This window comes from Alligator mississippiensis, chromosome 7 (assembly GCF_030867095.1).
Source record: "Alligator mississippiensis isolate rAllMis1 chromosome 7, rAllMis1, whole genome shotgun sequence".
NCBI lineage: Eukaryota > Metazoa > Chordata > Crocodylia > Alligatoridae > Alligator > Alligator mississippiensis.
This window is the reverse complement of record NC_081830.1, coordinates 35,736,008-35,749,063: the sequence shown is the minus strand read 5'-3', so window position 1 is coordinate 35,749,063 and position 13,056 is coordinate 35,736,008. Positions and strand designations below refer to the sequence as shown.

The window sequence follows — 13,056 nt, the reverse complement described above, 5'->3', positions numbered from 1 at the left end:
CATAAATCCTTCTATTTATTCAAGTACAACAAACCGCTTTCTCTGTCCTAAACACTCTTGTTTTCAACAATAAAACCTTTGATCTTCAGTCTGAGCAATACGGAGGTGAAGCAAGCCTTGAGCAAATGTGTATCCAAAAAAAAAAAGTCCTCTTGAAAGCTAAACAAATGTTTGGGTCTGTTTTAAATGTATTTGTGATAGATTTTGAGGTGTTTGAAATAATCTATGAGTAACAAATTACCAGTATATTTATCTAAGTATTTCATAGATTTTAACTTTATTGATATGTTGGATTCATTCACCCTTTGGGTGATGAAAAAAAATCACTGGGAGATGAGCAATAGCTTGGATAATAGATTTTCTGAAAATATCCAGGAAAGTACTATGATATGTAATCTCTGTTTTTCTTTTGAGCCTGCCGAACAGGTTTTGTAAGAACTGAATTATTTCCCTGTCAAGGAAGAGATTGGAAAACTGAAGAAAGTAGGGACCATGTTTATGAGATGAGTAGGGATGAGAGATTTCAGATTTCCTTATCCTAAGAGTTCCTCAAGGCTTTATATAATGAAAATTATGGTTTGTAAGTAAAATATTCATGTGTGTATTTAAAGAACAGCAACAACAAAATCCAAAGACTTTTCCTAGATATATTGGGCACATCTACATGAGATGTTTACTGCAGAGCTGGCTAATTAACTCCACAGTGAAGTCTCAGTGTTTATGTGTATAATACTATTAACAAGGAATAAACTCGTTAACTCCACCCTAGGTTAGTACTTATAAACACAGGTACTATCCTATGGCAGAGTAATTTACTCTGCTACAACACACGTGGATGCTAACGGGGCTGTTTGGGGCTCTAGGGTGCTTCAGTGCAGGTTTGCCTGCTGGCTAACCCCATACAACAACACCCTTGTGCACCAGTCGGCTCCTACACAGCACACTGAGCTGAGCTGGAGCAACCCTGGGCTGGCAGACTGACCCACTGGGCCCCCTGCTGGCCAGGGATGCTCCACATGCTGTGATCCTGGGTGCATATATAAACAGTGCCCAGGAGCAATAAGCTCCTGTGTGATATGTGCAAGAGTTTATTGCATGAATGATGCATGGCTTCAGTGGCTGGGGGGACATGGCAATGCTGGTGGCAGGAGCGCGGCGGCAGCGGGAGCATGGCGGCTGTAAGCGGGCAGCTCCCACACATGCTGCTGGTGCTGTTGGTGGTGGGAGGGTGGGGGTGGCGAGCCCACTGACCAGGGGTTTGTGACCAGGGGTTTGTGACCAGCCAGGAGTCATCGCTGTCTGCCCACAGACACCGCTGGCAGTGTCGGCCGTGGGGGGGGGGGGGGGAGGGTGGTGAGTGGGGACCACCCACAGGTGCTGCCAATAGTGTCCATGGTGCCTTTTCATAGGGGGGTGCACTGCCATGCTCAGGGGGTGCACGTGCACCTGCGTGCACCCCCTGTGCATCACCAGTGGTTTATTGCTTCACACTAATTTCACATGTAGATGTGCCCATTGTGTACCTGATGTTAAGATCAAACAGGATGCTTATTACAGAAATTTGTTTTGATTGACTGTGTTCACACCCAGGCCCCTGCCACATGGGACACTTAATATGTGATTAACCAGTTAACCATATCTTAAATTGTAATCTAGTTACATGTTAAGGCAATTGATTGCATCATAAAACAAATTAATAGCATCATAAAACAAGGAATAAACCACAAAAAGTCTCAAAAATCTGTAATAACTTTGTGGCTGGTTCCTATCACACCATGAATTGAGGATGTGGCTAGGTATACCCCAGTGGCTCAGAGCCCACAGTTAATGGTTCTCTCAGCCACAGGAGAGTTTCATGCAGGTCAAGAGCTGAGAGCCTACAGCTGATGGGGCTTCCAGCCACAGGGGAGCACCCTGAGCTCCTGCAGAGTGGAATCTCATCAGTTGAGTTAGGCACCCAGCCATGGGGGCATACCAGGCATTTCCATGGCTAGGAGTCCTGTCAGTTGGGAAGAAAAAATGAAGTTGATATGTTTTGTCTATGTGTTAGTGTTAAAGATTTTTCTTTATTTATCTAAGTTTTCCATCAGGAAAAAAAAGTTATAGGTGTGAGCCAAATGTATATGATACTAATTTGGGGAAACATTCTGTTTCACTTTATATAATATGCACTGAAGCACAGCTCAAAATTCAGGTCTGTGTGCAGTATAGACTTTCAAGTTTCCATAGGGCTACTGTACCTTCTTAGTAGGTTGTGCTCTGGTTGGGCAGGTATGCAGCTCCATATGTGCATAACTGACCATTAGGGCTGTGAGAAGCTTCAGGTGGTGATTCAGTTAGGAGGAGATTCGTCCCAATTTGGTGGCCAAATCTCTGAATCTGAATTGAACTAGGGGACCAAATTTAAAGGTCTGAATCAATTCAAAGCTCTCCAAAGTTTCAGCAAAGATTGGGAGAGCTTTGATGATTTGGGCACTGCCTGCTGGCTGCATCAGGGAGCTGCAGCCACTCTGACCTGGTAAGTACTAGGGGTAGGGGAGAGTGGTCTGGGGGAGGGGACCATGGGGGGACCCCTGCCAGCCCCCACAAGCCCCCCCTGACCCCCACCCACTTCTCCAGCCCCCCATGGCTGCCCCTGCCTGCCCCAGCTCCCAGTACTTTAAAGAAAAGCCCCAGTGCTCACTGGGTGCTGCTGGGCAGGGGGCAGGGTGATCCCCACTGCCCCCCACTGCATGGGGTGGCTCTGCACAAGCCCCCTTGACTTCCCCTACTCCCCCCCCACCCGGCTGCCCCGCCTGCCAGGGCTCTGGCTCTTTAAAAAAAAAAAAACACCTGAGAAAAACCCCGGGACTCACCACTCCTGGTGCAGCCTCTGGGCTTCAGGGGGCTCATGGAGAGCCCCCACATGGCAGGGGGCAGCGGGGATCACCCCTGCCAGCAGCAGTGGTGAGTTTCGAGGTTTCTTCCAAATTTTTTTTTTTTATTAAAGGGCCAGAGCTGGCCTGTGTGGGGAACCTGTGAAGGGGCTGGAGGAGTGAGGCAGGGGTTGGGGTCTCATGCAGAGATCCCCACGCAGCGGGGGACAGCAGGGATTGCCCCCCACCTGGTAGCACCCATGGAGCCATGGCTTTTCTTCCCCTAAGTGCTGGGAGCTGGAGCAGGTGGGGCAGCCATTGCTGGGCTGGGAGAGGGGCAGGGGATAGGCCTGGCCTGGCTGATTCAGAGATTTGGAGATTTGGCTGCTGCCAAATCTCAGAATCAGATTTGGCTGAATCGAATCAGTACAGTGATTTGAATCAAGAAATCAAATCACTGTCCCCTGAATTGGCTGAATTTGAAGTGAATACTAGCCGCTTTGCACAGGCCTACTGACCATAAGTTCTGAAATTGTAGCCCAGCAAAAAAAAAAAGATGGGGCTCCTCACAGGTGGAACAACCTACCTTTTGATCTGGCCCATGGTGCTTGTCAGTGAAGCTGTCACAGCTGCTATGTTGGCATAAGCCAGCACTCAGGGGATTAACACTACTGCTGCTCCCCCGCACCTTCAGGTCTCACCAAATTTTCAGTTTTCAGTTACCGCGGGTGACTAAAATCCATGGCAGTTGGCAAATGGAAAAGTGGGGCAAGTGGCAGCAATGTTAAATCCCTGGTCATGCCAACACAGAAGTCTTGGGGCACTTGTATACATGACAGGGATTTAATTCCCAACATTTTATTGTATGCCCCCTAAATTGAAATGGTGGGTTTTTAATTGAAACCCACCATTTCAATTTTCCATCACATTACAAAAAGGGGCCTGACCTTTTTTTCTTTTTTTGTCAGAGCCAGAGAAGCCTGCACATGACCAGGAGGCAAACTGCTAGAGGGCTAAGTGGCCCTTAAGCTGTTGGGGGGGGGGGGGCAGTCCTTCCTTCCACAGTGGCAGCACGCCCCCAAGGCCATCTAGGTTGGTTGCTAGCAGGCTGGATGCTGATCCAGCTTGGAGGCAGCACCTGGCTCAGTCCAACTATTTCCTGAGCCCACTCAGGGAGCAGCACCAGGTGGGCTTCCAGTGGGATGGCCTGAGGAAGAGTTGGATTGGACCAGGTGCTGTAATGTGTGTCACACATGTAATGTGTGACACTATTAAGCTGCAAAAATTACCTTTTTGTGATGTGTACATCAGGATGGTCATCACGTGTGCAAGCACCCTTAGAGGCCAGATACCCCACTTCCTGGTTGTTAGGAGGGAATATGGCCTAACTTTAAAGTAACTTAATGCATTATTGATGCAACTCAGATGCAGTTCAAGAGACCAAATCCCTTTGTAAAATGTTAAGTCCATTTCAAAAACTGCTAACAATTCCCTCTAGAAATGAATTAACAACAATGCAACCTGTGTCCTCTGACTTTTCGCTCAGCAGAAGATTATTGGCTGGAAGCATTAAAAAGGTATTTAAAAGAATGATGAAAAGGCTTCATTTAAAGAGAAATATTTTGCCAAGAGACACGCAAGCAGGAAGTAGACTTTGAGCACAGAGTTGTGTACTACAGACATTTATTTATCTTGCATTCTCCCTCTTGAAGAAGGTAAAACTCTCAGTCATTTAATTTTCACAAGTATTTTTCTCATTGTCATTGTCCAGAGAATATACAAGAAACAAGTATGTTTCTTCTGTAACTCTTTTATGTTATATAAACTATATAGTTAGGGGAAATGTTAACTGAAGCTTAGTGGCACAAAATGCCCTTCCTCGGAACTGGGAAAGAAGCAAGTACAGCCTAAGCTAAATGCCAGGTATAACACTGATGTGTCTTTTATCCTAAAAGTAAAGAAAAACAATCACCTAGAGGCAAAGGGGAGGGCTATAAAGAGAAGTTATCAGAAGTAGGTTTAAGAAAGAAGCAGAAATACAGTTGGATAGGCAACCTAATTATATAAAAAACAAAATAATTCAAAGGGAGAAGAGTTATTACAACTGGTGGTTAGAGGTATTAGGGAGACTGCTCCTTCCCCCCCCCCCCCCCCGGGCTTCTTGCATATTTCATGTTACTGACATTTCCCCTTGCTTAGTATAAAAATGTGATTATAACTGTCTCAAAAATTGACTGCAGGGCACATGTTGGGCATGTGGTTTTATGCCTGTAACCCATCCATACCTGTGGTTCTTCCAATGCTCACCCTTGGCTATTACTATCCCTGATATTTTGATGTCTAAGACTCATTATTCAACCTTCATTCTCTCTTAGAAATATGACTACCCTCTAATGATCTCACTCAAATGAGAAAACTTATTGTGTCCATGTGCATGAGGCTACTCTAAATGTGAGAATTGTGCTATCTTCTGCCACAGTTACTAATGATAAAAAACAGGTAAATATTAGCTCTAGTTATTGGGGGCACCTCCCCTATCCCCCCAGAAAATCAACATATCTATATATATACATGTCGCAGGGCACTATGGTACCTGCTCCTCGTAGAGCAAAGATAGGAACCCAGGTGTAGGTTGCCATGGCAACTGGTTAATGAGGATATTGGCTATTGGCTGCACCTGCAGCTGGTCAGCTGGCAGGAGGAGGCAGGGCCCTAGGCCCATATAAACCCCAGGGCTGGGACCAGGGAGTTAGTTCCCTACTAGCAGCCAAAGGGGAAGGAACCTCCAGGAAGGAAGGGCCCAGAGATATGGTGGCCGGCCGGCAGATACACTACTCTTGGAAAAACAGACACACCAGGATCCCATGAAGTATCCTTGCCTACTAGGCACTGAGCCTCAGACAGGGAGTTTTACTCTTTTAAAGGGGAAGAGCATGATGTGAGTTCTGTGTTATATTACAGCCCAGGGACTCATGGTGGTTGGCTGTGGTTGGTGCACTGTCTGATAACACTGGTGGTTTGGGCGAGGCTATTCGGGGGAGGAGGCAGCCTCATTGGGGCCCACTGCAGCATGGGGACCACAGTGCCAGAGAGGGCATAGCATTTTGGGGGGAACAGACCCTGGTGCCAGAGAGGGTGCAGACAGGGCTGCGGAGAGCCTGGCACCAGAGAGAGCACAGAGAAAGGGCTGCGGAGAGCCCGGTGAGGACAAGGGGCCAAATTAATATGAGGCTTAGGCAAGACAATGCCAGTGTCATCTGTGAGGCTTGGGGCATGGTAAAGGGGTGGTTGGAGCCACACATATGGCCCATAAGGCGGAGAGACTCGGGAACCATCCACAGTGAAGCAGGACATCAAGGGTCTTACAAACAACAGGGCTAATAAGATCTAGCCTGACCATGTCCTAAATTAAAGCTCAACGGCAGCCTTGCTATATTCCTCATACCAACAAGACATGGCGGGTGAGAACAAGGGTGCTTATAGGGCAAGACTGGCATGGTTAAGGACCTGGGGGTAACACAGACACCCCTAGGTACCCCACCTTGATACTATATATATATATATATATATATATTATATAGATAGATAGATCATATTTTCTCTGGAACTATAATTTTTACCAAGAAATAGTGCTTTTGCCACATTTTCATGATAAAACTCCCTGAGAAAGCATAGAGACTTCAAAACCAGATAAGAGATGTAGGAACAATGCTACTGTCCCAGGGGAGCGGGGGCACTGGGAGACCCTCGCGGAGGCCAAGGGGTCTGCTTACCTCCTGCAGGGCCGGAGGAGCCGAAGAAACTCCACGCGCCGGCGCTGCCAGTGCGGGTTGTCAGCCGGGCATTTATCCGGCTGCGGCTGAGCGGCGGGGGCGGGGCACGCCGGCCGGGAGAAACAAAAGGCGGCCCCGCCGAGGCAGCAAGGCGGCTGAAGGGAGAGAGCTGGAGCGCAGAGCCCCAGCGAGCAGCGGATCAGCCGCCGCCCGCAGAGTGCGGGACGACGCAGAGAGGAGGCGGAGCTGGCTGCCAGCAGCGCGGTGGAGCACCCGGGAGCGAGATGATGAGGGGAGAAGTCAGCCCCGTAAGTGGGGCAACAGCCAGCGGGGAACCCGACACCCGAGGTGGCAGGAGGCTTGACAGCAGCGCCGAGAGTGGGGCCAGCTGCATCCCGCACTGCGTAGCCGACAGCGCGGGTAACCGCGGCAGGGACTATTTGAGAAGCAGAGAGGCCATCTGCATCCCAGGGAAGGAGGGACCAGGTCAGCATCCCCACTGGGAGAGACATACCCAGTCCGAAGACCGCTGGTAGTGGCCGGGGGGGGACTGAGCCAAGAAAGGACGAGACGAGGACGGGTTGGAGGCCAGGATAGGAAGACCTAAGGTGGCATATGGCCGGGGTGTAGGGGAGGACGGAGCCCCGAGAGTACCCGCGAAGAAGTGAGCCGGCAATGGGGGATACCCCAAGGGAAGACCCCCCACTGAAAGAGTCATCGAAGTCGTGGCAGATGAGTTCTGGGGTCCCCCTTTATGCTAGACGGGGTAAACCCTGGGGCGTACCAACGAAGCCCGGGTGCGCAAGATCTCAGGTCCGGGCGAAGGCAGCGCGTGAACTCCTGGTCGAACGGAGGCGGGTACAGCTACCAATGAAAATAAATTTTCCAGTCCCTTATGGGTCGTTCAAAACTTCCCTTGAAATCAAGGTTGGACTTTTGTTCAACAATATGTTAGGGCTAGAGGTAGGCACTCATTTCTCATGTAATTGTCAATGGGAAAGGATTTTCCATTTTTGGAGGTGTTTTTGAAAACTTCACTCTTAGTCTATTTTATCTGACCTAAACCGTCAAGTAGAGAAGAATACCCAATTCTACTGTTTTGCTTTGATCCTTTCAAAATGTTGATTGTGGATAAAATTCAACTTTTGAAAGTAGAGAGTGAAGATTGATGTCCCTGCTGCACTGCACCAACCTTAAAGTGCAAATAGTATCTGGAAATATCTGTTTTTAGGCTGTTGTAGAACTATTACAGCAGATAAGCAAAATTCTTTCCAACCTTTAAACCAACCAAAATAACTGAAGTAGGAAAACAGATTGCCTGGAGATACTGAACTCCTAACTTTTTCACAAAACACTTTTATAATTAAATCAGATCTTTTCAGAAAAATCAGATCAATTGCAGGGGGCTGGGGAGATTTTATCATTCTTCTTTGTAGAAAAGTCTTTGAACAATGTATACTGTGCGGAGGCAATATTTATTCAGAACCATCCCTGAGCAAACACTTAGAATATTATGAATATTGTTGGTTTGCTTTTTGGACTTTCATTTATACAAGAGAAATCAGTGGCAAAGCTAAGCAATGGAAGCACACTCTGATGTCCCCACAAGAAAACAAATGAACAAACAAAAAAAAACTTCTTCAAAGCAAATATCAGATGTGGGTGTTCTACAACCCTATCTAGCATTTAGCTATATAGCAGTCTACCATCTAGATATATACCAGCTAGAGATATATCTGGAAATGCATATGCATAAACATATGCGAAAATATGTTGGACGAGGAGAGATTGTAGTTTGCCTTAGTAGTTTTATAGAAGTAAATAAGAGTAAGCCAAGGTACATGAAGCAGGCAGACTAAGGGAAATAGAATTTTAAGAACTAGTAACATATCAATGACCAGTAACCTTCTATGACCAGGTTACCCCTTCTATGGCCAGGTTACGAAATGCCTGGACACAGGAGGAGGGGTGGATGTCGTATACTTAGACTTCAGGAAGGCCTTCGATACGGTATCCCACCCCATACTGGTGAACAAGTTTAGAGGCTGTGATGTGGATGACTACACAGTCCGGTGGGTGGCGAATTGGCTAGAGGGTCGCACCCAAAGAGTTGTGGTGGATGGGTCGGTCTCGACCTGGAAGGGTGTGGGCAGTGGGGTCCCGCAGGGTTCGGTCCTTGGACCGATACTCTTTAATGTCTTCATCAGTGACTTGGACAAGGGAGTCAAATGTACTCTGTCCAAGTTTGCAGATGACACAAAGCTATGGGGAGATGTGGACACGCCGGAGGGCAGGGAACAGCTGCAAGCAGACCTGGACAGGTTGGACAAGTGGGCAGAAAACAACAGAATGCAATTCAACAAGGAGAAATGCAAAGTGCTGCACCTAGGGAGGAAAAATGTCCAGCACACCTACAGCCTAGGAAATGACCTGCTGGGTGGCACGGAAGTGGAAAGGGATCTTGGAGTCCTAGTGGACTCCAAGATGAACATGAGTCGGCGGTGTGACGAAGCCATCAAAAAAGTCAATGGCACTTTATCGTGCATCAGCAGATGCATGACGAATAGGTCCAGGGAGGTGATACTTCCCCTCTATAGGGCGCTGGTCAGACCGCAGTTGGAGTACTGCGTGCAATTCTGGGTGCCACACTTCAAGAAGGATGCGGAAAACCTGGAGAGGATCCAGAGAAGGGCAACTCGTATGGTCAAGGGCCTGCAGACCAAGCCCTACGAGGAGAGACTAGAGAAACTGGACCTTTTCAGCCTCTGCAAGAGAAGGTTGAGAGGCGACCTTGTGGCTGCCTTTAAGTTCATTATGGGGACACAGAAGGGAATTGGTGAGTATTTATTCACCAAGGCGCCCCCAGGGGTTACAAGAAACAATTGCCGCAAGCTAGCAGAGGGCAGATTTAGACTGGACATTAGGAAAAACTTCTTCACAGTTCGTGTAGCCAAGGTCTGGAACAGGCTCCCAAGGGAGGTGGTGCTCTCCCCTACCCTGGGGGTCTTCAAGAGGAGGTTATATGAGTATCTAGCTGGGGTCATCTAGACCCAGCACTCTTTCCTGCTTATGCAGGGGGTCGGACTCGATGATCTATTGAGGTCCCTTCCGACCCTAACATCTATGAATCTATGAATCAAGAATATTATAAATGAGGGAATATTTTAATTGGGCCAAAAGTAAAAGATTCATCCATAGGGCAAGAGTAGGAGATTGTCCATCTCTAAGCTGAGCTACTTTGTATCATATTAATCACAATGGCAAACAGGGTACGTTTAACAGAAACATCTACCATACCAGGGATAAACCATCTTAATATTATTATTAGGTTAAAACAAGGCATTTTTATCTCTGGGCAGTGTTCGTCTTGCACTGTAATGTTGTTTGGGCAGAGGAACCCATTTTTTTTTACTTCAAATTACATTTTAGAACTTTTTTATTGAATAGAAGAGCTAAATCAGAATCTTCCAACCACCAAAACAAGGTCCTCAAAATAGACCTTAATGAATATTACTTGCTCTTGGTATAAACCTTCTGACCAACAGCTAAGCAATTCTGATCTGTTCCAACAGCCACTGAGATATCTTAGCTAAAATTAACATAAATCACATTCATAAGTACTTGGTTAACATCTGAGATACCTAATTTCATACATGTCAGTCTGAGATTTATTTCAACGTTGTCCTTAAGCAAATGATGTGACCAAAGTTTTTGCCTTCACCATCTTTACAGAATGAATATACTGAAGAAATGGCAAAGAGAAACCTCACAACAACACCTGGATTCATACTCTTGGAGTATTCCAGTCTCTCAAACCTACAGAGTTTTCTCTTCATTATCTGCTTGCTTTTCTATGTAGTGACCCTGATGGGAAATGGTCTTGTTGTCCTCCTTACAGTGATAGACTCTGCTCTTCAAACCCCCATGTACTTTTTCCTTAGGAATGTGTCGTTTGTGGAGATCTGCTGCACCTTAGTAACACTTCCCAAGATGCTGGTCCATTTTCTGGAGAAGGTTGGAAGTATCTCCTTCATTGGCTGCGCTGCTCAGATGTATTTCTTACTCTTGTTAGGTGGCACAGAACGTTTCCTCCTGGCCGTTATGGCCTATGATCGGTATGTGGCTATTTGTATTCCTCTGCACTATAGAATCATTATGGACAGAAAAGTCTGCATGAAACTGGTAGCTGGGTCATGGTCTGTCACCATCCCAGTTCAGCTAGGCCAGACACATTTGATGTTTTCTTTACACTCCTGTGAGTCTCATGAGATCAACCATTTCTTATGTGACCTCACTCCGCTGCTAGAGCTATCCTGTGTGGATACCTACAGGAACAGACTAGCTATCATCATAGCTGCTGTGCTCTTCACAATTACTCCATTTTTCTTGAAGTTTTTTTTCTTACAGTAAAATCATTGGCACCATTCTGAAGATGCCCTCAGTCCAGAGAAGACACAAGGCCTTTTCCCTCTGCTCTTCACAACTCATTGTAGTTACTTTATTTTATGGATCTGCTATGATTGTGTCCTTAAGGCCCCAGTCAATGGACACTGACAAATTGTTCTCTCTGTTCTACACCACTATAAACCCCATGTTTAACCTTCTTATACATAGTCTGAGGAACAAGGAAGTAAGAGTCGCCATGAAGAAATGATTATATAAGAACTGATTCTGCTTAAATGCAGGAGATGTTTTATTTGGAATAATGCTGGAAGTTCTTTTTTTATTTCTCTAAGAACAATGGAAACACAAGGCAATATGGAGTAAATTTTGTTTCTTTTTACATGCCATAAATAGCAACCACATACTTGTAAATGTTGACATTTATGCACAATGCTGGATTCAATTTCACTTATAGTATATAATATTATTGCCCTACCTAGGTACCGTGCAGTACCCAAAGTGAAGAAAAGTAGGTTTTAATCTACACTAATCTATTCTAATTTATGTTTTTAATTAATACTTGGGACTAAAAATGTGGCTACATGGCTACAGGAGTTTGGAAAAGGCAGTGTTTTGGAGAGCTCACCAGAGCTTTCTTCAGTGGAGAGCTCAGTCTGAGTACATCTACATGTACTCAAGAATTGAAAAGAGGTGCAACTAATCCACTTCATTCTCCCAAGGATCCATGACTATGTAAATGCCATTTAAGTGCATTCAGTGAAATGTGATTTAGTTCTGTGTTTCTGTTGTCTCATATGACAGTATAGATATTAAATGCTATATTCCAAGCTTGTTAGAGACATCACTAGATTTAGTATAAATGAATATTCATTACAAATTACTCGGGGGTCTCTACATTGCCCCCAGCTAATGTATTCTAGAGTCTTCTTTCAGATGAACCTTAGAAGTCATGCTTTTCTAAGCTGGGCTGGGTAGCTGTGAATAATTATTTTTTTTTAATTTTGTTTCTGTACTCCTGAGGGATATTTCAGCAGACTTGGATGGAAATTAATTAACCAGTTTTCTGGGGAATTAACTAAAAACATGCTTCAAATAGTTGGCCATTTTAAAGGCATTTTAATCTGTCCAAAATGGGCTGAGTAGTTAAACCTGTCACATATAGTAACACATTATAAGACTGAAATGTATTCTTATGATGAAAAACAGAGTAGGCCTGTGCAAGTTGGCAGTGATCCAATCCAGCTTCGGATCTGGCCGATTCAGATGGCAGCAACCCGATCCAGAGCTCTGGACTGGGTTTCTGCCTTGATCTGGCCAAAGCAGCTCCGAAGCTGCCTCTGAGATCCGGCCATAGGGTATAATTGGGAATCAATGAAAGATCTATAACTTTGTTGGCTTTTTTTTTTTTTTTTTTTATGATTTAGATGAAATGTGCAGGGGTGGTAGCCCCTGATGAGGCCACAAAGCCTGCCAAGTTTCAAGAAGATCGATGCAGAGGTTTGGGGGGAACTGTACCCCAAGCTACTGACAGGCAAAACTTGTGACAGAAATGACCCTGTGTGTGTTAAGGCACAGAGGGCTGAAAACTGCAGGGGTGCTGGCCCCTGCTGAGGCCACAAAGCCTTCCAGCTGTGTTTGTGTGTCCTAGTGCAGGCCTGAGTGCTGGGCCCTGCCAGACCACGAAGCCTGCCAGCTGTGTGTGTCTCGCTGGGGGAGTCTGTCGTCTGGGGCCCTGCACCCCAAGCTGCTGACAGGCAAAACTTGTCATGTGGATGGGTGACATTGTGTGTCTGTTAAGGTGTGCTCTTCCTGATGCTGGGGCCTCTGCACAACACAGCAGTCTGCCCCACTAAAGCCTCCTCCTCCCCTACAGCCTCATGCCTGGTCCTCCACTTTATGTGACAACAGGTAAAATAACTTAGCTGGCTCAACAGCAGCAGCAGCAGCAGCAGCAAAGGTACCCAAACAGAACTGTCACAGAGCCTGTCATTTTATAAAGGAATGGAAAGAAAGAAGTAAAGATG

General features: G+C 46.1%; 1 pseudogene; it reads left to right on the top strand.

Moving 5' to 3' along the window:
- Nucleotides 1-10,378: 10,378 nt before the first annotated feature.
- On the top strand, nucleotides 10,379-11,282 carry LOC106739282 (olfactory receptor 10AG1-like; annotated as a pseudogene).
- Nucleotides 11,283-13,056: the final 1,774 nt, after the last annotated feature.